The sequence below is a fragment of the Canis lupus genome, chromosome 10 (genome assembly GCF_003254725.2).
Source record: "Canis lupus dingo isolate Sandy chromosome 10, ASM325472v2, whole genome shotgun sequence".
Taxonomy (NCBI): domain Eukaryota; kingdom Metazoa; phylum Chordata; class Mammalia; order Carnivora; family Canidae; genus Canis; species Canis lupus.
The window spans coordinates 11,189,746-11,214,522 of record NC_064252.1 but is presented as its reverse complement, the minus strand read 5'-3'; the positions used below and the strand labels follow the sequence as shown (position 1 = coordinate 11,214,522).

The 24,777-nt window shown below is 43.6% G+C and overlaps 1 long non-coding RNA gene across 1 annotated transcript; it reads left to right on the top strand.

The window, feature by feature from the left end:
- Positions 1 to 6,831: 6,831 nt before the first annotated feature.
- On the top strand, positions 6,832 to 23,647 carry LOC125755893 (uncharacterized). The gene is made up of 2 exons (XR_007413370.1): positions 6,832 to 6,966; positions 20,107 to 23,647. It is a non-coding gene; the product is annotated as an uncharacterized LOC125755893 (long non-coding RNA).
- The last annotated feature ends 1,130 nt before the right edge of the window (positions 23,648 to 24,777 follow it).

The window sequence follows — 24,777 nt, the reverse complement described above, 5'->3', positions numbered from 1 at the left end:
CGGCCACTGGAATTGTATACAAACGAGTTATTTCAAGACTTCTATTTTTTTAAAGGACGATCAAAAACACTACAAAATAGTCTTGTACGCGATGCGTAGAAACGTTCTAGTCGGAGAAATAGAAGCCTCTCGGCGGCCGCCCTGATGGGGGTGGCGGGGGCAGTAAAGAACCGAGGTTACTTTATGCTTCCAGAATGTTTGGGTTTGTTTATGTGACATTCCTTCTCATTAAAAGTATATATTTATATTATAGGAACTCAATAATGAAAGACCTTGCCACTTTCGGCACGTAGGCGTGGCAACTTAAAAATAAGGACCTAAGACTTGAGGCGGCTCGACGCAAAAAGTAGTCCTTGTTAAGAACAAGGTGGTTTGGCCAGGAAGCAATTAGTTCCTTTTTTATAGGGGCTTTTTTTTATATATATAACTTTACCTTCCACTCTCTAGCCTACTAGAAAGGAATCTTTCATAAACATACTGATCACTCAATTTTTTTTTTAAAGATTTTATTTATTCATGAGAGACGCACAGACACAGGCCGGGGGAGAAGCAGGCTCCCTGCGGGGAGCCCGATGCGGGGCTCGATCCAGGGACCCTGGGATCAGCCCTGAGCCAAAAGCAGATGATCAACCACTGAGCCACCCAGGCCTTGATCACTCAATGGATTTAATTGTTCATATTATTTTCAGCGATTTGGTTTGGCTTAAAAAAAAAAACCTCATCTTTATCATATCAAGTATGCTGAGGTTTGTGGTTGTGACACTATGCTTGACACAGGATAAAAGAAAATGTCGAGAGATGGAGAAAATAACAGAAATAGGGAAGATGTAATCAGATTCAAAGTATTGGGGAGAGAGATGGATGAGGTAAGGATTTGATCTTTCAAGGCTTTGGTACTTAAAACTTACCACGTGTAACAAGCACTACCCAAGGCCCCAGGTATTGAACAAGATAGTCATACTCCCTGCTGTCCTAGAACCTACTAGGCTGATAAATTTCCATCCAAGGCGAAGGATGATACCACTGACAAAAGTCTGGAGAAAACGAAAATTTGGCTGGTTGTTGAGTTTTGCATGATTCATCACAGAGCAGAGTTCAGTGGTAGAAAACGTGGAACTGAAGCTCAGGCTAGAGACCGAGCTCTTTAGGTGATAGTTGGCTCAGAAGGGAAGAAGGGATGAGTTCCTCAAAAGAGAGAAGACATTGGACTGGGATAAGGCAGCAAGGGTAGAAACAGCAAAGAATGAAAGAAATGACCAGAAAGCCACCCAACACAGGCCACATAATGGTGTCCCCAAACTAGATGAGTCAAGTAATGATACTGAATACTGCAGGAGTCAAAATGAGGAATGAGAAATCACGCTGGATCCTCTCTAAAATCTGGGTCCTATTGTTTGTAACTTTACCATTAAAAAAATAATAATAAAATAAATTTTAAAAAAAGAGGGCAGCCTGGGCAGCTCAGCGGTTTAGCACCACCTTTGGCTCAGGGTGTGATTCTGGGGACCCGGGATCCAGTCCCACATCAGGCTCCCTGCATGGTGCCTGCTTCTTTCTCTGCCTGTGTCTCTGCCTCTCTCTGTGTCTCTCATGAATAAACAAATAAAATTGTATAAATAAATAAAAATAAAAATGAATTTAAAAAAAAGAGGGGGCACCTGAGTGGCTCAGTGTCTCTTAGTTTCGGCTCGGATCATTATCTCAGGTCATGGGATCAAGCCCCACAATGGGCTCCCCACTCAGTGAGGAGTCTGTTTGGGATTCTCTCTCCCTCTTCCTCTGCCCCCACTCGTGTGTGCACACGCATGCCCTCTCTCAAATAAATAAATAAATCTTAAAAAAAAAAAAAAGCTGCTGCCATTTTCTTGCATTCCAGTATTATCCTATGTCATTCTGCTCTTCTACTGACTCCAAGCTTTTCTGAGAACAAACTTCTTAATTTTTAGAAGCATTGCTCTCGATACCCTCCTTTGTTCCAAGAGATGGAGACACCTTGAGTATCTTATATTCTTTGGAACCTAAACTCTGTGAACACATTTGTAATCGATTTTTGTCCTGGTCCCAGGGCCACTTCTTACTTGCATTTACTAATGATAACTGATTTGTCTTTAAAGAATGGGGGAAAATAAACAAGATTTATCTCAGGAACAGTGTGTAAACGGTTTAGAGTGCTGAAAGTTTCACAATATTTGACTTATGTTACAGAAGTAGTTCAAATTCCACTTATCTTTCCAAATGTCTGGAGATGAATAGTGTTATTTAAAAAGCAAAATCCAAAAAAAAAAAAAAAAAAAAAAGATGCTCAGCGGTTGAGCATCTGCCTATGGCTCAGGTCATGATACTGGGGTCCTGGGATCAAGTTGCCCATTGGGCTCCCGGCGTGGAGCCTGCTTCTGCCTCTGCCTCTCTCTGTGTCTCTCATGAATAAATAAAGTCTTTAAAATAAATAAAATAAAAGCAAAATCTCACCAAATGGTGAACATAAACACCAGCTTTTTGTTTCTATTTTGAGAATCCACTTTTTGTTTAAATTTGTCAGTTTAGGGGCAGCCCTGGTGGTGCAGCGGTTTAGCGCCACCTTTGGCCCAGGGTGTGATTCTGGGGACCCAGGATCCAGTCCCACATCAGGCTCCCTGCATGGAGCCTGCTTCTCCCTCTGCCTGGGTCTCTGCCTCTCTCTCTCTCTCTCTCTCTCTCTCTCTTATGAATAAATAAAATCTTTAAAAATAAAATAAATTTGTCAGTTTAAAATATGCAGGAACATTCACAGAACAATTAATACCTAACATAACCACTGCCTAGAATTCACATTTGTCATTTCTGATACAGATACACTTAAAAAATGGAATATTTTTAAGTTGAAATCTCCCTATTTTCATTCTTAATCCCATTCCCCTTCCTTTGTGAGGCAATTATAACTGTCAATTTGCTGTACAGCCATTGAGTCCATGTTTTTATAACACTAACTATAAATTTATGAATCTGTAAACAGTAGGCTGCATACATACAAAAGAAATGACTGAGCCATAGGGTAGTAAGACTTATGCTGAGTTTCAAAATCTAACAAGAAAAGCTGTCTTTTATCTTTTTCAGTATTGTTTTGGCTGTTCTTGGTTGTCACTTCTAGAATCAGTTTGTCTAAATCTTAAAAAAGAATCCTATTGGAATTTTTATTCAAATTGCATTGGGTCAATAGATTAGTTTGACATCTTTTGAGTCTGGATTCTTCATTGTCCTAAAGAAGAGGACTTTTTTTTTCCAGGTCTCTCTTACCATATACTTTAACAATGTTTTATCATTTTCTCTTTAGAACAATGATTGACTTTTGTATTTTGATCCTACAGCCATTAATACTGCTGTATTTTGTTTTCTAAATACTGCTAGTTTTTCAGTAGATGCTCTTGAATTTTTTATGAAAACGGTAATATCATCTGTAAAAATCACCAATTTGCCTCCTCCTTTCTTATATCTTCTTTTCTTGTCTTACAACCATTAGAGCATTTATTTTGTTATGAAAGAGAAGCAAAGATAGTGGACATCCTTGTTTTATTCCTGACTTTAATAAAAATGCTTTTAAAGTTTGATGTAAATTTTCAGTAGGTGCCTTTTATTACATTCTAAAAGTTTCCTTTTTTTTTTAAATTTTATTTATTTATTCATGAGAGACACAGAGAGAGAGAGAGAGAGGCAGAGACACAGGCAGAGGGAGAAGCAGGCTCCATGCAGGGAGCCCGATGTGGGACTCAATCCCAGGACACCAGGATCACCCTGGGCCAAAGGCAGGCGCTAAAACTCCTAAGCCACCCAGGGATCCCCCTAAAAGTTTCCTTCTGTTCATGTTTTGGAATGAGTGTTCAATTTTATCTAATACCTCTTTATGTATCTGGAGATGATCATGTGGCTTTTCTCCTTAATCTCTTAATATGGTAAGGCTGTAGTGATAGATTTCCTAATATTGAACCATCCTTGTATTTACTCAGAGGACTCTACTTAGTTATAATGGATCTTTTTTTTTTTTAAATACTGATGCACTGAATTTGCAACAGAAATAGTGTAGCAGGATATATAGAGCATAAATGATAGCTTATCCTGTCCTTAGAGGGATTTAAGTCGAGATATTGTCCTGTTGAGAACAGTTACTCAATTCTCCAAGGCTAAATTCAGATAAGGTCTAGTTCTTGACCTGAGATTCTGGTTCCCCCAGAGCAATACAGGCTCAACCGGTTTGATGACTTTTAGCATTGACAGTTTTAAGGAAGGACCAGGAGCAAAACAGGTTACCTTCTGGAGGAATGAAGAGTTTATAACCTCCACTCTCTGCTCCCCAATCGTATCTGAGACTTGGGGCTTATCTGAACGTTGTGGAGCCACTCAACTGGCAAGAGACATAGTGAGGTTGCATAGCACCCCCTGCTTTGGTGTGGAAGGGTTTCAGGAGCTTCTCACAGGTCAGGTCCTTGAAGAAGATGGCAGTGGTATAAGGAGTTTTGCTGGTAGCCCCCAAGATGCCCACTGCCTTGGTAACAGAACCCTGGCAGCAACAGACACTATAAGATGTCCGTTGATGGAATGTCCTGAGATGGGGCAAAAAAGTTGAGCTTCATCCAGGTCCAGCCTGTCCGCCTTCCCGCCGGGACCCGTGCCATAGATCCTTTGGAGAACTAACTTTTGGATACCCACCACATGGAGGGAACTCATATCCAATTTGCATTAAACCAAGACAGACCAAGAGAGACCAAGACAACCAACAGAAAGAGGACAGAAATGTCTCCATCATCTAGCAGGGGTTTTTTTCATATAAAGAAAACATGAAGGGCACCTGGGTGGCTCAGTGGTTGAGCATCTGCCGTTGGCTCAGGTCGTGATCCTCAGTCCTGGGATCGAGTCCAGCATCAGGCTCCCCGCAGGGAGCCTGCTTCTGCCCATGTCTCTGCCTCTCTCCGTCTCTTATGAATAAATAAAGTCTTTAAAAGAAAAGAAAACATGAATATGTCCAACTAATAAAAATACAACAAATTTCAAGGGCAATCACGTAAGGAAAATCATTTCCCCCTCCCCCCTCAGGGCCAGAGGAGTAATGTAGCAGCCTTCTATTGCTGTGCAATGAATTACCGTAACCATCGTGGCTTAAAGCAATACAAGTATGTTGGCTCATAGTTCTATGTGTAAGAAGTCCAATAAGCTTGACTGGGTTTCTTCTCTGCTCCAGTTCTCACAAGGTCAAGATGAAGATTGGCCAACGTGGGTTCTTCTCTGGAAACTCTAGAGAAGAACCTGCTTTCTAGCTCATTTAGATTGTGGTCCAAGTTCAGTTCTTGGTAATTGTGGAACTGGGACCTTCTTTTCCTTGCTGTCGGTGGGGGCCCTCTCTCAGCTGCCAAGGCCACCTACATTCCTTCAAGCCAGCAACAGGTTGTTGAGTCCCCCTTACACTTCAAATCTCTGACTTACTTCTCTGTGACCAGCCAAAGAGACCTCGGAGTTTAAAGGCTCTTGTGATGAGAATTGGCCAACTCAGATAAACTCCTTTTTGTCATGTCATGTAACAGAATCATGGGCATAATATCGCATCAAATTCATCACTTACAGGGCAAGGATCGTTGAAGGTCATTTCTGGAATTCTGCATACCAGTTGTAAGAACAGGGAAGAGGATGTGGGATGTGACTGATCCATGCCCCACATCCTCATTTCCAGTTCCAGGTCACTAGAGCCAAGGATTTAGCCCTGTTCTAGTGCATGAGGAAGGAAAGCTTTGACTCGACTATTAATTGAAGTTTCAAAATGAAGGAGTCAGTCCTAATAACTGAAATGAGACTGTTTTGGGCACCTGGGTGGCTCAGTTGGTTAAGCGTCTGCCTTCGGCTCAGGTCATGATCGCAAGGTCCTGGGATCGAGCCCCAGGTTGGGCTCCCTGCTCAGTGGGGAGTCTGCTTCTCCCTCTACCGCTGCTCACTGCTAGTGATTGCTCTTCTGCACTCTCTGATAAATAAATAGAATCTAAAAAAAAAAAAACTACATAGACTTGCCAGTGTGCTGCTGATGTGAAGGGAAAGAGGCTTCAAAAAAAGAAAAGAAAAAAATTGAGACTGTTTTAATAACTAAAAGAACTGAATAATGATGAATTTGGGTTTGAGGTGTCATTGAGGGAAACTGCCTCCCAGTGAAAACAGATTACATAGTGCAATCAACAAAACACATTTGATTGAAGTAAAACTCCAATAAGAAACTCTTTATAGGGGCTTATAAGCTTCTGCCTTCGGCTCAGGGCACGATTGCAGTTTCCCAGATCGAGCCCCAGGTCAGGCTCCCCCTTCAGCCAGCAGTCTGTTTCTCCCTCTCCTTTTGCCCCTCCACCCACTTGTGCTCACATGCTCTCTCTCTCTCTCTCTCTCTCTCAAGCAAATAAATAAAATCTTAAAAAAAAAAAACCTATTCTAAATATTTTAATTTGGATTTTTTTTTTGGTCTAGGTTTTTGAAATTGGTCTAAATTGCTCTTATATACTCGTTTCGATATCGAGGTACTAATGGTCTTACAAGTTGAGTAGTTTTTTTCTGTTCTCTGAAACAGCTTATATAAGAGTGGAATTTCCTGTCATTAGAGGCTTGGTAAAACTGGTCTATGAAATGATTAAGGCTTGAAGATGTCTTTTGGTATTGGAAATTTTTGACTATTAAAGAAATTTCAATTTCCCTAATGATTATTGTTTCGATTTCTTATTTCTCCTGAAGTTAGTCTTGTTCATTTACATTTTTCCTAGAAAATTATGCATTTTAAGCTCACGGCTGATGTAATTCGGTACTGAGCAAATAATTGTGGTACCACCCAGACCTGGCAAATCTGACACCTTTGGCAGAGATGAGCATCTCTGAATGGCAGGTTGGCATGAGTTTTGAATTAAAATCTCAAAAAAGTAGTATTGTCTTACAGGACTGTAGAGCGGCATTGAAGTTTTTCCTCCCAAGGTAAGTTGGGTGGTGGTTGCCATCCAGGGTGGATGCTTGGAGTGGGTCAAAGTGGGTCAGCAGTCTCTGCTGACCATTCAGATTTATGCTGTTGCTGGTCTCCGAGTTGTTGGAAATGAACAATTACAGCTGGATTCAGATGTTTCTTCAAAGTGGTTAAAAAACACCTTGCCTCCTCCATGATGAGGAGCTGCCTCATAGACATTTGGGGCTTCACATTTTTTCTCATGTGGCTAGATCTAGCAGGGGATGGCTGACTTCTCTGTTTGTCAGTTCTGTAATTCAGGTCACTGTAACACTTGGTTTTGGTTTTGGTTTTAAAGTCACCATAGTCTTTGCTTCTTCACTGTGAGCCAACACTATTAACTTACATAGATTATGTCAGACATTTTGGGTCAAACTGTTCCCCAGAACCCAAAATAAAGGACAGAAAGTTAAGAAAAAGCAGCACAAATAATTGGCCTTGTAAGTGCATGCTCAGCCAAAACTAGCTCAGGATGCCCTCATTGATCAGACTCTTGGCAGCACCAAAAACTTACTCTCTTTGGCTAGACACACGGGCACTGAACACCTGGGGGGGAGTAGATCTATAAACAATACATACTGTAATAGTTTTTTACTAAGTAGAGAGGTTGCATGTTTACTTCACTACAACTCAGGCAGGCAAATAAAAAAACAACGTTATGTTTTTAAGATTTTTATTTATTTATTCATTAGAGTCAGAGAGAGGCAGAGGAAGAAGGTGGATCCATGCAGGGACCCTGATGTGGGACTCGATCCCAGGTCTCCAGGATCACACCCCAGGCAGGAGGGTGCACTAAACCACTGAGCCACCCGGGCTGCCCTTTAATTTCACCTACAGTCATTGTAAAGGCTACACCTGGACTTTAATAGGAAACCTAAATGTCCAATTTTATTTAAATCTGGTTGGATGTGATCATTTAAGCAGTCAATTTAGACAGTTTCCAGTCTCTTTTAAGTAGAATTATTTATAGGTGCTTGTGGCATTTAACAGTTTCTCTTAAGGATTTCAGTGAGTCGTCATGCAATAGATATTCTGGTTTAAAAAAAGAGATGGATTGGGGTGCCTGGCTGGCTCTGCTGGTGAAGCATGCGACTCTTGATCTCGGGGTTGTAAATTCAAGACCCACCTTGGGTGTAGAGATTACTTAAAAAGAAAATCTTAAAAAAAGAAATGGAAAGAAAAAGAGACAGAAATGCTCAGTCTCTTAAATTTCCCTCAGTCTCTGCTTTTCTAAGTTTGTATTTTAGTGTGAGGAGGGTAGGTGCTCTGGCCTGTTTGTCCTTTGTCAGTTCTGCACACGTGCACTGCTTTCCAGCCTGTCCCTATCAGGCTCCTCCACGTTTTGTTAGCTTCTCATGCTGCTACTAGAGGCTAATCCCAATCTCCACTAATAAAATCTAACCCCATTCTCTTGCTCTGTGAGCCTCTTGGCTACAGCACTTACACTTAGATTTGGGAGCTCCCTTTTTATTGCTGGTACAAAAAAGAAAAATCTCTCTTAGTTTCAAGTTATGCTATATATGCATACACGTGTGTGCTTAAATTTCTATTTATAAGTGTATAGATATCTAAATGTTGGTATTTTACGCATCTATGTTTAAAGGGAGTATAGTGTTTCACCTTCAGCAGTTACTCACCAGGAAACCTACTTAATTTTTAAAAATAAAATTGAGGGGCCCCTGGGTGGTTCAAGTTAAGCATCTGCCTTTAGCTCAGGTCACGATCCTGGGGTCCTGGAATCGAGCCCTGTATCAGGCTCCCTGCTCAGCAGAGAGTCTGCTTCTCCCTCTCCCTCTCCTCCTCACTCGTGCTCTCTCTCTCTCAAATAAATAAAATCAAATCTTTAAAAAAAAATAAAATGAAATAATACGTAAGTTCTTTTAAGAAGGGGACAAGGGGAAATAAATAAATAAATAAATAAATAAATAATAAATTAATTAATTAAATTAAAAATTTAAAAAAAAAAGAAGGGGGCAAGGACAAATCCCCTTCCAGCCCCATCCCCATCCCCATCCCCATCCCCATCCCCATCCCTCATCATCCCAGGGGCAACCTGGCTTATCAATTAGGTTAGTTTGCTATCGGTCTTTCTTTCACATATTCACACACATTTACATGTGTTCCTTAGGCAATCTGTAATTCCATGCTGTTATCTAGTTTCTTTTTATATAAAACAGCATCTGCCATATATCTGTTACTTGCTTTTTTATCCAGTTGGGCCCAGTGGAGAGCCGTGCAGGTGGGCACCGACTGTGGGACCCCTCTTGCAACGGCCTCATACCGGTGCTTACCCAGTTTGAGGGTGCACTTGGTCAGCTCTTGTTGCATTCCTAAGTTCAGTGTTTCTAGCTTTTCCCTAGGAGGAACTCTGCAATGGGCATGTTTGTACATGTTTTCTTATGCACAAGTGTCAGTGTTTTTCCAAACTAGACAGCAATAGCTGGAATTGCTGGCTCATAGCAAACATGCATTTTTATGTCACTCAGTATTGCCAAACTGCACCTCTCCATGATGTATCATTTTATATTCTCATTAGCAATGTGTGTGTATGCTTTCCCACACCCACGTCAAGACATTTTATTAATGTTTAATTTTTGCCAATAGAACGATTGAAAATTATCCAGATGTTCTAAATATAATTACTTTTTTCTTGATAATTGGTGAGGTTCAGCTTCTACTCCTATGTTCATTGGCTGATTATATATTTTTTAAAGATTTTATTTATTTATTCATGAGAGACAGAGAGAGAGAGAGGCAGAGACACAGGCAGAGGGAGAAGCAGGCTCCCTGCTGGGAGCCCGATGCGGAACTTGATCCCAGGACCCCAGGACCACAACCTAAGCCAAAGGCAGACGCTCAACCACGCCACTCAGGTGCCCCTACATATATATTTTTTATAAATAACTTCTATTTTTTTTCCACATTCCCATCTGAGTTTTCCCTTTTTGTAGGAGTGCTTTACAGATCTAAATGCTAATAACCTTTTGTCTGCTATACATTTGGCGAATACTATCTCTTAATCTGACACTTGTTTTTTGACTGTGCCTCAACATGTTGTACGTGTTGTTCACGCTCATCAATCTTGTAACGTTATTTATGATGCTTTTTGTAGCAGACAACTTTGACAGGCTGTTTGCGTTTATCAGCCTTCATGGAGTCAAATTTATCAATCTATCCCTTTTGCATTTAGGGTCTGGTTTAGAATGACTTCTAATTTCCCAAAGTCATAAACATTCTCTCCTATGGTTTCTTCTGATTTATGTAGAGTGTTGTTTTTTGTTTGGGTCTGTAATCCCTCCAGAGTAGTTTTGTGAATGGTTTTAGATAGACGATATAACTTCATTTTCATCAAAACAAATGATCAGTTGTCCCAATGCCACTTACTGAATTTTAAGAGTTCCCCCACTGAGAAGGGATCCCATCTTTATTGTACATATCACCCTAACGTGGACAAACTAGCCATCCATAGGAATAATCCACACTAAATAAAGGCTTACACACAGGTGGTTGAAATTAGGCAAACACCCCAGACTTAACTAAGTGATCAGGGCATGTCCTTCAAATGAAAACTGTAACTTAGTTATCTTAGAGACTGTCTGAAATAATATAAAAGACTATTCTATTTATATAGAGGAAGTATGTAAAAAAGGGAATTAAATAGTAAGAATTTGATCATGATTGTCTGGCATGGAAATAATTCACTAGAGAAAAATAGAAATTTTTTTAGGTCTTTCCATGGCTTAAAAGAAATCACTTTCTACATTAGTCGACTTCTTTACTTCTGATGATATGCCAATTTAAAAACTTTCTGGTAGCCTATCTAGTTTCAGAGGTACTTTGATATAAAAAGAGGGGATGCCCATAGAGAAGAAATGAGTATTTCACCTATATCTACTCTTCTGAATTGAGAAGTTGATACTCTGGTGTACGTATCAGTCCCTTAAGAGACTTTAAACAACTCAGGCCATATAGTTTTCTGAATTTCTAACTCTGTGGTTTTATCTCTAGTGCTTGTATAATGTCTGGTGCATAGAAGGTATTCGGTACATTTGGAGAATGAATGGATGGCCAAACCATCACTGTTGTTTTCTAAGGTTAACATTTTAAATGCTATGAATCACAGTCATCCCTTTTCCCCCTTTGTATTACTGTGTAAATGATTTCTTTCTGCAGAGGGATACAGGCCTGTAAAGCCAATCACATTCAAGGCACAGCACAAATATCTCATTCATTCATTCACTCATTCAATAAGAATCTGCTAAGAACCCATCATGATGCTAAGCTCTGAGGAATACAATAATAATAATTTTTTTAAAGACCACAGTTATCATATTTACCCAGACTGGAAGGTAGAGGGGGTTATAACTGCAAGTAGTTGGAAGTTCTAAGCAGCAGGTTAAAAAAAAGTGATGAGACTAAGCACAAATGTTTATACTCAGAAATGAGAGAAAACTGGACAGGTCCATGGACCTCCAGGGTCCTCCATCCAACCATAGGTCAGGTGTCAAGTACAAAGTAAAAACCCCAGGTCTTTCCAGAAGACTGGGGAATCACACAGATTAGCAGACCAAGAACCATTAGACATTTAGGTGCTTTCCAATTTTTTGCTGTTAACAATAAACTTCCCTGGACAAAAATCCTTCTGCGCATCTTTACTTCCTCGGGATCAGATGGATTCTACAGGCCAAAGAAATGTGTGCCAATTTACAGTCCTACGACTGATAGAGGAGGGTACTGTTTGTTTCCCCATATCCCTTATCTCTGAAAATTAAAACCAACTGTTTGCCAATTTTATGTATTAAAAATTTCCATTTTCATTTTGTAACTATTTTAATGAGCTAGAACAACTTGTCTGTTACAGTTACTAAAAAACAAACAAACAAACAAACAAAAAACCTCGCTTTACGTTACTGCAGTGACCACTGGGGTCTTCTTTGTACTGATATTCCTGCCTTGAAGGAGCAGTGCTCAACGCTTCAACAGGTGGGTTTAAGGTAGAAGCGTGAGAGGAGGAAAAAAAGGGTAGGGGAGAGGGTTAAGAAAAAAAACCATAACAGGATAGAAAAGGAAGACAAAAAGAACAGGAGAAAGGAAAAAAAAACCAAGAAAGCAACAATGGAGGAGCAAGAAGGCCCAGATGTCTGTCCCACAGGCTGTGCCCAGGCTTGCCCGCTCTCTTGTGGGGTTGCCTGTCTGATGTGTTTGGTTCAAATGTTTAACAACTGTAGGTTCCTTTATCATTAGAGGAATAAATGAAGGAGTAAGCATAATTATAGGCTGAGAAGTAATGACCGGGGCCAACATGAGAAGTCAGCATAGATTTTTTTTTTTTTAAGATTTCCTTTTTTTTTTTTTTTTGAGAGAGAGAGAGCACGAGGAGCGGGGGCAGAGGGAGAGGGAGAAGCAAGCTCCCCACTGAGCAGGGAGCCCAACGTGGGACTCGATCCAGGAACCGGAGACCATGACCTGAGCTGAAGGCAGACGCTAAATGGACTGAGCCCCCCTAAGCATCCTCCTCTCTCTTTTTTAAGGGAAAATCTTTGTGTTGCAATTTGCTAAGTCACCAGGATTTCAAGGCTCTGACCCCGTTAGTCACTCTTTGCTTTGAAGCAGTTCCTGCTCTAGTTTTCTGACCATTGTGTCATTAGTAAACACAGCAGGGCCCTTTAAACCTCTGCTAAAAACAAAACAAAACAAAACAAAACAACTCTGAAAATGAATTCAAAATCTAATAAGCAGCCTTTCTGAATGTTAAATGTAAATCAGCTGACTACCTATTTTCTTTCTGCCTCTCAGAATCTTTTCTATTTAAGAAAACTTACTGAGCTAAAATTCAACTTAAATACTTTCAAGAGGCTCGGGCTTTAAGGACACAGAAGAGGAAGTTTTTCTACGGTTTAAGATATAGAAAGTAGTGGCTCCCTCTAATGGCCAGAAAATGCCACAATCTGTGGTTTTGTTTTCAACTTTAGAGGCAGTGTGGTTAGTTTGTAAAATCTAGGAAAAGTCAAATGTTTCATCTCTCATCACTTTACTCAGAAGTGTCAGCACTTCTGGGACACCTGGGTGGTGGAACCGGTTAAGCGTCCAACTCTTGGTTTTGGCTCAGATCATGATCTTGGGGTCCTGAGACCGAGCCCCACATTCAGCAGGAAGTCAGCTTGAGTTTCTCTCTCTCGCTCATAAATACATCTTGTTAAAAGTGTCAGCACTTTTATTTAAAGATGTAAATCCAAATACACCACACAAAAAAGGAACAAAAACCAATAGAGTACTTCTTTTTGTTTTGTTCTGTTGTTGTTGTTTTAAACTCTACACTCAACGTGGACTTGAACTCACAACCCCAAGATCGAGTCGCATGCTCTACTGGCTAAGCCAGCCAGGCATCCCAAGAATAATTTTTTTTAAAATAAACTATTGTCAGGGCACATGGGTGGCTCAGTCAGTTGGGCAGCTGACCCTTGATTTCAGCTCAGGTCTCGGGGTCCTGAGATTGGGCCCCGTATCAGGCTCTATGCTCAGGGAGGAGCCTGCTTGTCCCTCTCCCTCTGCTCCTCCCCTGCACTCTTTCTCTCTCTCTCTCAAATAAATAAATAAATAAAATCTTAAAGAAAATAAATTACTGTCTGTTGGGGAACTGGAGAGATGTTGGTCAAAGGTGAAAACTTGCAGTTAGGGGATGAGTAAGTTCTGGGGATCTAATGAGCAACGTTGTGTTTATGGTTAATAATACTGTATTATGTACTTCAAAGTTGCTAAGAGACTAGATCTTAAATGTTCTCACCACAAAAAAGAAATAATTATGTGAAGTGATGACGATGTTGGCTAAGCTTAATCACTGCAACACATAGTATGTTGTACAGCTTAGATGTGCATAATGTTATATATATATAGTTGTCCTATGATTGAGATATCAACTATATCTCAATAAAAATAAAAAATAAAAAACACACGAGTGAAAAAGAAGATAGACTAATGGATATATATTTACCAGAGTATCGATTTACTTGATTTCTGATGTTTTCTTAATCAGTGGATATTTAAAACATTTATTTCTAAAATTTCAGTAAAAACAACATTACGTAAATTGGGGAAATAAATCACTTGAAATTTAAGTACCAGTTTTTAAAAAGGTAGAGTCTTTATTATGGTTAAAAATAAAGTTTAGGGGGTCCCTGGGTGGCTCAGTGGTTTAGTGCCTGCCTTTGGCCCAGGGCGTGCTCCTGGGGTCCTGGGATCGAGTCCCGCGTCGGGCTCCCTGCATGGAGCCTGCTTCTCCCTCTGCCTGTGTCTCTGCCCCTCTCTCAATCTCTCTATCATAAATAAATAAACAAAATCTTAAAAAAAAAAAAAAGTTAAAAAAAAAAAGTAAACTAGACTCAAGACCAGAATGTTTCCCACCATGGGTGGAAACAGTCCTTCAGCTCAATGTGGAGACAGAAACCCTGTGTGATCAATCGAGTCGTGAGCTTCTTCAATTATCACTGCGATCCCCTCTGCTAGGATTTAAATAGGATAAAAATATTTCAAGCAGGAATTTGGCTGTGATCCTTAATTCATATATTTAACAAATATGCCTTGGCACAACTCAAGGCATGTGAAAGATCGCCTGATCAAAATAAAAAGTCCTGGGTGCCTGGGTGGCTCAGTCGGTGAAGCGTCTGCCTTTGGCTCAGGTCATGATCTCAGGGTCCTGGGATCCTGAGATCCTCCCTGCTCAGTGGAGAGCCTGCTTCTCCCTCTCCCTCTGTCCCTTTGCCACCGCCCCCCCCCCCCGCCCCGCCACCTTGCCCTCCTGCTCCTGCTCTCTTGCTCTCTCTCAAATCAATTAAATCTTAAAAAAAAAAATTTAAAAAGTATAAAAAGTCCTTGCATTTTTGGAGTTTGCAGTGCAGTAAAGGAGAAAGACTATAAACAAATATCTGATTGCAAATTGGGATGAAGCTTTAGAAGAGAACCGGGTTCTTAAAAGAGAGACTGGCAGGAGCGCCTCGGTGTAAAGTAGATGCAGACTCCCTGAGGTCGGCGTCAAGGCCATCTCGGCCAGAGACAGAGGGTGGGGAGGGCCCTGCCGCCAGACGGAAACCCTGACAGAGATAACATGAGTAAGAATCACTCAGTGACTCACGAGGTGATATAGCAACAAGAAAATTCTTGCTCATATATGTGTCACTGCAAAACGTTAGAGTGCTTCACAGACAGCCACGCTCTCTGGCCGTTAGATTGAAGGCCCTGCAGTAAAAGGAAAGATCTCCATTTATTTCCACTTTTCTGGGTTTAGTACACAGTGCTGCATGCAGAAGGCCCTAAACTCAGCTACCAATGGAATCGGGGACTCTTCCTTTGAGACAGCCTCGTTGGAAAGCCCCCTTGATGAGCTTGCTTCACCGGGGATTTGTATTCCCCGCACCCAGCAGCATGTCTGCGACAGTCAGTGCTCAACATGCATTTGTGGAGTAGTGGAGAAGAGGTCCAGTAAATGCCTACATTTTTCACTACACTCATAAGCCTACTGCCATGTGTCTAATTAAACCAGTCATTTAGGGATCCCTGGGTGGCGCAGCGGTTTGGCGCCTGCCTTTGGCCCAGGGCGCGATCCTGGAGACCCAGGATCGAATCCCACGTTGGGCTCCCTGCATGGAGCCTGCTTCTCCCTCTGCCTGTGTCTCCGCCTCTCTCTCTCTCTCTCTCTCTGTCACTATCATAAATAAATTAAAAAAAAATTAAAAAAAAAATTAAACCAGTCATTTAGGGACTGAATAGGGTTGAGCGTCTGCATTCAGCTCAGGGCGTGATCCCAGGGTCCTGGAATGGAGTCCCATGTTGGGGTCCCTGCAGGGAGCCTGCTTCTCCCTCTGCCTGTGTCTGCCTCTCTTTCTGGGTCTCTCATGAATAAATAAATAAAATCTTTAAAAAAATAATAAACCACTAGTCATTCCATCATTCAACAGATAGTCGCAGATACATGCGGTGTGCCAGGCATCGCACCAGGGCTGGGGGTACAAAGATGAGCAGAAACAGGCCAGCCTCTGCCCTTGGGGAGTTTATACTTCTAGTCTGGTAGGTATTACACACGTCAGAGGTAGGAACCGATCAAGCATGTTCCGGGTTTAATTGCCAGCAGAGAGTTCTCCACACAGGTCCCGGCCCTCATTTAACCACGTAATTTCCAGAAGCTCAGAGCAGGAGCCTCGGTGAACGGAAGCCAGAGTCTACTATTAGGGCTGAGGTGTAGACGGCAACCCCCTGGACTGGGGTCGGTCTCTCAGTAAGGAATGCGGCTCTGTGGCAGTCCAGATGACACGGTGCCTCCAGCAGGGAGGAAATCTGACTTTTCAGGCTAGGTTTACAACCTCACCCTGTGGATTGGAGCCAGGCAGGTGTGTGTGTGGCATGGGAGGGTGCAGAGGTGGGCTGAGAAGAAGCAAAGCAGAGAAGATTCCACAAAGATTAAAGAGATGCTGCTGGGTCAGCACGAACATCTCAAGAAGGTGACATGGGTGGTCTCACTGCCCTTGTTTGGGGGAAGGCAGTCCTTTCCTGCCCAAGCTGACCGTTAGGCCCCATTCCCTTCTGTCCTAGAGAGGGGCACCTCTGGCCTCTCCGATAGATTCGGCAGCAGGGCATTCTGCTTTTGTGACCTTGTGACAGGACCACCCGGCAATTAGACAAAATCACTCAGCAGCCAACCTGTGTGTGGCGCAGAGACAGGGCACCCGTCGCAGAGCGGATCACTGGGCTCCACGCGCATCGCCCTTTAGTTCTTCCCGCTTACAATAGGGCACAAGCTTCATAAAGAACCAATGCCTCTGTGACTGCTCAAGGGGAGAGAGAAGCTTCTCAGGGGAATTTGTCAGAGAAACTCCTTTCCTCTGAGCCACGGTTCCTTCCTCAGGTGATACATGTGATGGGTCAGTGGCTCTGCCAGCTCCCAGGTCTCCAGACCCAAAGTAAGGAGGGATAAATTAGACACACTGTACATCAAAGGAAAAAAAAAGAAGGAAAGAAGGAAGGAAAAGAAAAGAAAGAAAAGAGGGCAGCCCCGGTGGCCCAGTGGTTTAGCACTGCCTTCGGCCCGGGGCGTGATCCTGGAGTCCCAGGATCAAGTCCCACATAGGACTCCCTGCATGGAGCCTGCTTCTCTCCCCGTGTCTCTGCCTCTCTCTGTCATGAATAAATAAATAAAATCTTAAAGAAAAAAAAAGAAAAGAAAGAAAGGAAGAAAACTTTTATAGGCACTAATGAGGAAGGTTTTTTTAATCTATTGAGTGACTGTTTTCTCAAAAGGAAGGTCTAAAGACCATGAGTGTGGGTTCTGTGGCAAAACCTCGTGGCATCCTAGCTCTGCCACCACTTTCCTAGTCTTGGCATGCCTTGGTTTCCTCATCCATAAAATGGGGATAACAAGATTGTTACAGGGATTGAGGCACCCAGTGGCTCAGTGGTTGAGCATCTGCCTCCCACCCAGGGCGTGACCCCAGGGTCCTGGGATCGAGTCTCACATCGGGCTCCCTGGGGGGAGCCTGCTTCTCCCTCTGCCTGCGTCTCTGCCTCTCTCTGTGTGTCTCTCATGAATAAATATCCTTAAAAAGAAAAAGACTGTTGCAAGGATTAAACAAGGTAATACATATAGTACTTAGTACTATCATTTTTTAATAATTTGTTTATTTGAGAGAGAGAGAGGGCGCGTGTGAGCACATGAGCCAGAGGGCAGGGGACAGGGAGAGAGAATCTCAAGCAGACTCTGCACTGAGCGCTGAGTCCCACGCGGGCCTGGAACCCACAACCCCCAGATCAGGACCCGAGGCAAACCCAGGAGCCACTGCTCACCGGCTGCTCCACCAGGCCCCTCGCACTGTTGTGGCTCCCAGCGACCCCACGGAGTCCCTCCCGAAGGAATCCGGGTCAGACTGCCCCTCCCCGGGGCTGTGCAAGCCAGACCTGTCTACCTGGAGCCCTCGGGTCAGAGGTCAAGCAGCCCCTCCTGCCTCCCTCACCACCCGGCTCGGCCCCCCCGGTCTCCTCTTCACACCCTGGAGTCACCTCGCCTGCTGGTCCACCGGCCTCCCGTCCTGGGCCTTGAGCTCCCCGGGGCCGCCACCAGCCACCCTGGAAGCCCAGGGCAGCTCTTCACGAGGTGTGGCCTGGGGAACCTGCAGCGGGGCCCTGGGGACACCCACAGCGACCAGCTGTCCCTGACGCCCGCGGCTGCGGTGGTACCTGGCAGCCCGGCCGGCGCCCTGCTCGCCCCCCAGCACCGTGGCCTCCAGGTGAGCCACCGGCCCCGCCGCCGCACAAGCCGATTTCATGAAGAGTCACTAAACGACATCCTTGAGGAAGGCGTGGCAAGTGTTCATTTGATAAAGATCTTAAAAAAAAAAAAAAGAACAAATGAATGAATGAAGACCTACGAGGACAGGAGCACAGAACTACAGGCGCGGCTCTGAGTGCCGCTGCTGGGCGGATCGTGTCCAATGCGTGACCAGCACTGTGGCCCCGGCAGCAGACACATCTGCTCTCAGCTGCTGCTTCTTTTTTAAGGTTTTATTTATTTATTCACGAGAGACACAGAGAGAGGCCGAGACCCAGGCAGAGGGAGAAGCAGGCTTCCTGCGGGGAGCCCGACGTGGACTCGATCCCAGGACCCCGGGGTCACGCTCTGGGCCCAAGGCAGGCGCTCACCCGCTGGACCTCCCAGGTGCCCATCTCAGGAAGCTTCTAAGAGAATAAAGAGGAGAGGCCAGAGTGGAGGTAGGTATTACACACGTAATGTGGAAGCGTGGAAGCGAGGGGCTGGGAGGAGAAAGAGAGGTCAAAGGGAAACCACTTAGGAAACGCATTAATTAGAGAAACACGTCCACAAGCCACTAGTGTTTATTATTAGCAAAGCAGAGGAGTTAACAGCTATAAGACAAAATACGGCCACAATCCTCTTATAGCTGTAGCTGTAGTAATTTTTTTTTTCAGCAAAATAAGGTTCTACTTACACTGACACTTGAAGGAGATCTTGCTCTTTTTCCCTTTTATAGAGAATCCTTGCTCATCCAGAGAATTTTCACCATGAGAACCTCCAGAGTGAACTGGCAAGGGGCAGTGTCACAGGTACCCCAGGTTACAAACACCCGGGCCAATCCACAAGGAGGGTGATGATTCGTTCTCGTGCCCTACGTCCTGCTCATTCCCAGGGTCACTCAGGTTCATATCGCAATCGCGAATCTTACCCTTTTAGACAAATGCTCTTAGTAAATTCATCGTGAATTCTTCTTCCTCCAAAGATTTTCACCGCAACCACAGTTTAAACAAGGCCTTCCTGCTCTCCGCCCTCCGTGTCTCTGAGTGTGCATTCACGCCGTGTTGGCCCAGAGTCTGGGTCTGTTCCCTCTGGACCGGGGCTCTGAGACGTCGCTGCCGGAGGACACAAGCCTCCTTTCATAGGCCGAGGGCAGCACACCGCATTCCTTCACTCTTATGTCTGCTGGAAAAAGCTCTCCAACTCAAAAAGAAGCAAAGCTCCCAGAATAGCATGTTTCTACATGCTAGAAATTTTCTAATTTTAAATTTTCTTTTTTTTAATTTTTATTTATTTATGATAGTCACACAGAGAGAGAGAGAGAGGCAGAGACATAGGCAGAGGGAGAAGCAGGCTCCATGCACCGGGAGCCTGACGTGGGACTCGATCCCAGGATTCCAGGATCACACCCTGGGCCAAAGGCAGGCGCCAAACCGCTGCGCCACCCAGGGATCCCTAACTTTAAATTTTCAACAAAAAGTGTGACTTCAGAAATCATGCATCGAAATTTTAAAACAAAGTTTAGGACTCATGTAAATCAAAAGAGTCACTGGTCTGGGATAACCCAGATGTCCTGCATTGGGTATAATATTAGAAAGATAGAAACTCGGGGCGCCTGGCCGGCTGAGCTGGAAAAGCACTTGACTCTTGATCTCAGGGTCTTGAGTTGGGAGCCCCATTTTTTTTTTGTTTGCTAAAAAAATAAACTTAAAATAGATAGAAACTGGGGCCAAAGAAATGGCCCCAAATGTCTCTCTTGCTCACTCCCTTTATGCTTGGTTGCAGCCCCTATTTATTTATCGATGACATTTTTTTTATCTTTCAGCTCTCCTCAGAAGTTTTGCAAACGGCTTCATCCATCCCCTGCTCCTGAGCTGTTCTCCTTCTCTGATGCTGACGTCCTTTCTGGTTCCGGGCACACCTCCTGGGCAGAGTGCGGTCCTTCTACTTGTCATCCCACCTGTGGTACCGTCCAAAGCCTCCCTGGAGCCACAAGATCACCTGGTCCAATAACTGTATCTTGAAATCTAATTGTTCAATATTCTAATATAATCTCAGCAGTATTTTAAACCAAGAAACGATGGTTTAAATAAATTATTCTTGTCTTAGTAAATGTATGGAAAACAAAAATGTTTTATATTTATACCTACCAACTATTTATAGTATTTTATTTATTTATTTATTTTTAACTATTTATAATATCATCTGCTAATCTTCACTGTTGTAAATGTTTCTCAACTACTTGGAAAGAATGTGTGTTCTCTGCTTATTATTGAGTGAAGGGTCCTCGATAAACTTATTAGACGAGCTTGCTAACTTTCAGGCTGCTTGTTGTATCATTTCTGATAGAGCTGTGTTAAAATTTTCAATTTTCCTTTTTATTTTATGACTGTCACACTGTTCATTACTGTTTACGTGCTTGGTGGATTTTCCTTTAAAAAAAAACAAAAACCTTCCTTGATCCTGTTAATACTTTTTTGCCTTAAATTCTCATTCGTCTAATACTGCTGTTACTACCTTCAATTTCTTTTTCCTTATTTCTCTTTTTAGGAAAGTCTCTTACAAAAAGTACATACAGTTGAACCTTGAACAACACAAGGGTTATCGGTGCTGACCCCCCGCCCCATCCAGTCAAAAATCCGCAGGTAACTTCTGACTCCCCCAAAACTTAACCACTCATGGCTTACTATTGACCAGAAACTTTATGATAACATAGTTGATTACACATACTTTGTACATTACATATATTATATGCTGTATTATTACAATGACACCTAATGTTTTCTTAATTTTTTTTGGTATTTCTAGGCTATGCTGTTCATCTACAAGTTTTTTCAAATTGTCACAAATCTCCAAAAAATTTTCCATTATGCTTATTGAAAAAAATCTGTACATATCAAAAAAGATATATGTGCCTCTATGTTCACTGCAGAGGACCATTATTTACAATAGCCAAGATATACAAGCAACCTAGGTGCCCATCAACAGATGAATGTTTAAAGAAGATATATAGGGATTCCCGGGTGGCTCAGCGGTTTAGCACCTGCCTTTGGCCCAGGGCATGATCCTGGAGACCCGGGATCGAGTCCTGCGTCAGGCTCCCTGCAGGGAGCCTGCTTCTCCCTCCTCCCGTGTCTCTGCCTCTCTCTCTCTCTGTGTCTCTCATGAATAAATAAATAAGATCTTTTTTAAAAAATAAAAATAAAGAAGATATCTATCTATATATATATATAATGGAATATTACTCAGCCGTAAAAAAAAAAGAATGGGATTTTTGCCATTTGGGACAACATGGATGGACCTAGGGGATACTGTGCTAAGTGAAGTAAGTCAGATAGGGAAAAAAAGTACCACGTAATTTCACGTATATGTGGAATCTAAAAAACGAACAAAAAAAAAATCCCCAGATTCATAAATGTGGAGAACAGGTGGTTGCCAGAAGGAAGGGGGTGTGAGGATGGGCAAGGCACGTGAAGGGGATCAAAAGATATAAATTTCCAGTTATAAGATAAGTAAGTCACAGAGATGAAAAATATAACATAGACTATAGTCAACAACCTTGTACGGTGACACTTACTGTGGTGAGCATCGTTTAATACACAGAATCGCTTCCTGGGTTTTAAAGTCTAAGAGATAGAGCAAGTCCTCCGTTCCTGCCCCCTTTCCCCCTCAATTGGTATGCGTTCAGCTACAGGTAGCAACTAAAAGCGGCTCAAACTAATAAGAGTTTACTTTTCATCTAGAACAAGAAGTCTGGAAACAAGCACCTGATGGTCAGTGAGCCACTCCATGATTCTCTAAGAACTCGAGTCCAAAGGAAGTTAGTCTTCCTGCTAAACTCCAGGCAGAGAAAGACCTGAAGAGTCTGATCACTCCCGTAGTAAAGTCCCAGTTTTGGAGACTCCAGGTCTTAACAGAGTAAGTGATTTTCAGCCTCCCACCTCCTGGTTAAGACCACTCTCCAGGGATCCCTGGGTGGCGCAGCGGTTTGGCGCCTGCCTTTGGCCCAGGGCACGATCCTGGAGACCCGGGATCTAATCCCACGTCGGGCTCCCGGTGCATGGAGCCTGCTTCTCCCTCTGCCTGTGTCTCTGCCTCTCTCTCTCTCTCTCTCTCTCTGTGACTATCATAAATAAATAAAAATTAAAAAAAAAAAGACCACTCTCCTGCACCAAATCACCAACACTAATTTTAAATTAAGAGAAGGAAAATTGAGAAAATAGGAAACTGACTTTGGGGGGTGTAAGAACAAACAGGAAAAGGGAAATGAAAACATTTGGTTGATACAGATCATCTGACTGTAAAAGAAAACAATAATTTGGGGCACTTGGGTGGCTCAGTTGGTTAAGTGATTCGATTTTGGCTCAAGTCACAATCTCAGGGTCAGGAAATCAAGCCCTGCATTCGGGCTCCACACTGGGCATGGAGCCTGCTTAAGATTTTCTCTCTCTCCCTCTGCCTTTCCCCAAATGTGCTCTCTTTGGGAAAAAAAAAATAATTTTTATGGTTAATAAAAATTCAAAATTTAGAAATGCATATGAACCTTAAAGCTCCTCTAAAAAAATAAGGTCCTGGAACGCCTGGGTGTCTCAGTGGTTGAGCATCTGCCTTTGGCTTAGGTCATGATCCCAGGGTCCTGGGATCAAGTCCCACATCGGGCTCCCCGCATGGAGTCTGCTTCTCCCTCTGCCTGTAGCTCTGCCTCTCTGTGTCTCTCATGAATAAATAAATAAAATCTTAAATTAAGTAAAATAAAATAAAATCCTTAAAAAAAAAAAAAAAAGGACATGTAATCCTGGCTGGCTGGTTAACTAAATAAACTGGCTTGTTCTTGTGGCATACTTAGTATTTATGAGATTTTTAATTAAATAGAAAAATGTGAATTATCATGGTTTGGGTGATGTGCTGTTTTCCAAATTAAAAACAGCATATCAAAAAATATCCCTCAAATAGCCATAAATAATTTGATGAATTGGCAATAATTTACCTCCCAATGACTTCATTTGAAGCGCGAAGCAACTTTGATAAATCAAATGAACTCATATGTCCTCTCACATAACAAATATGAAAATAAATTACATTTAATGTTTTGCGTATACTTTCTAAAAACAATTGATCGGTAAAAAAAAAATGTACACGAACAATAGTAGTTCTTATAAGGGACAAACTCATTTAACCCAATCCGATCGCAACCTAAACAAATGAGAATTTATCATTTCAATCTGAAAAAGCAGGATGAGGGGATTTGGGAGATGAAGAGTCCCTTGGAATCATGCGGAGGGCAGCCCGGGGGCCTCAGCGGTTTAGCACCTGCCTTCAGCCCAGGGCGTGATCCTGGAGTCATGGGATCGAGTCCCATGTTGGGCCTCCCTGCATGGAGCCTGCTTCTCCCTCTGCCTGTGTCTCTGCCTCTCTCTCTGTGTTTCTAATGAATAAATAAAATCTTAAAAAAAAAAAAAAAGAAAAAAAAGGAAATCATGCGGAGCTAAGCCCTCATGTTGTAGAGGAAGAAACTGAGAACCAAGTCCAGCCCCCGGCCCAGAGCAGGAGCCACCTGCGCCCCTGCGAGCGCGGCCTGGAGCCCGAGCCGCAGGCCCCGGCTGACCCGCTCCAGCCCGCCTGGCTCCCAGGCCGCCTCCCGCAGTCCCGGACCCAAGCCCGGGAGCTCTTCATCCCTCACTGGCCCTGCAAACTTTATTTTTTTTTTCTCCCTAAAGAATGCTGGCGGTTGTCAAAAGGAACTGCTGATCTTATCAACAGCAACCGTATCTCAAAATTACCTGCAGGAGCCAGAACTGGAAGCCCTTCCAGGGCGAAGGACCTCCCAGCTCCGGGAAGCGCTGTGCCCCCCGCAGGCCCGCGGTTCCACTTCCCTAACAAGCCCCACTGTGCTAAGTTAGGGTCGCACTGCGGCCCCCGGGGGGACCCCGGGTCAGCCAGCATGGATCCTGCAGGCTGCCACAGCGACAGGACCGACCCGGCCGAGGATGCCGGCCACCTCCTCGCCCACCGACCACTCGGCCCAAACCGCCTTGCTAATGCCCACGCTCAAGGGGGGTTGTCGGGCCGCCGGGGGCCGGTGGTTGGCGCCTGCCTCTGGCCCAGGGAGTGACCCCGGGGTCTCGGGGTCGGGTCCCACGTCGGGCTCCCCGCCTGGAGCCTGCTGCTCCCTCTGCCTGGGTCTCTGCCCCAATCTCTCTCTGGGTCTCTCATGAATAAATAAGATCTTTTTTAAAAGAAAGAGGGAATTGTCCGTAAAGCCGGGGCTGCTTTGCGTGCTCGTCCACCTCAGCCTCTCCCGGGGAGTCCCAGCTGTCCACCCGCCCCCCCATTTTACCACCGCGGCCTCCCCCGGTGTGTGCGGGCTCCTCAAGGCCCGGCTGGAAGGTCTTAATACAGGCCCAGCGGTCGGAGTTCCCCTCCCCACGGGCCCACTCGCGAACCCCCTTCCCACGGAATCACGGCCTGACTTCCACACCTGCGCCTACCTGGTTAC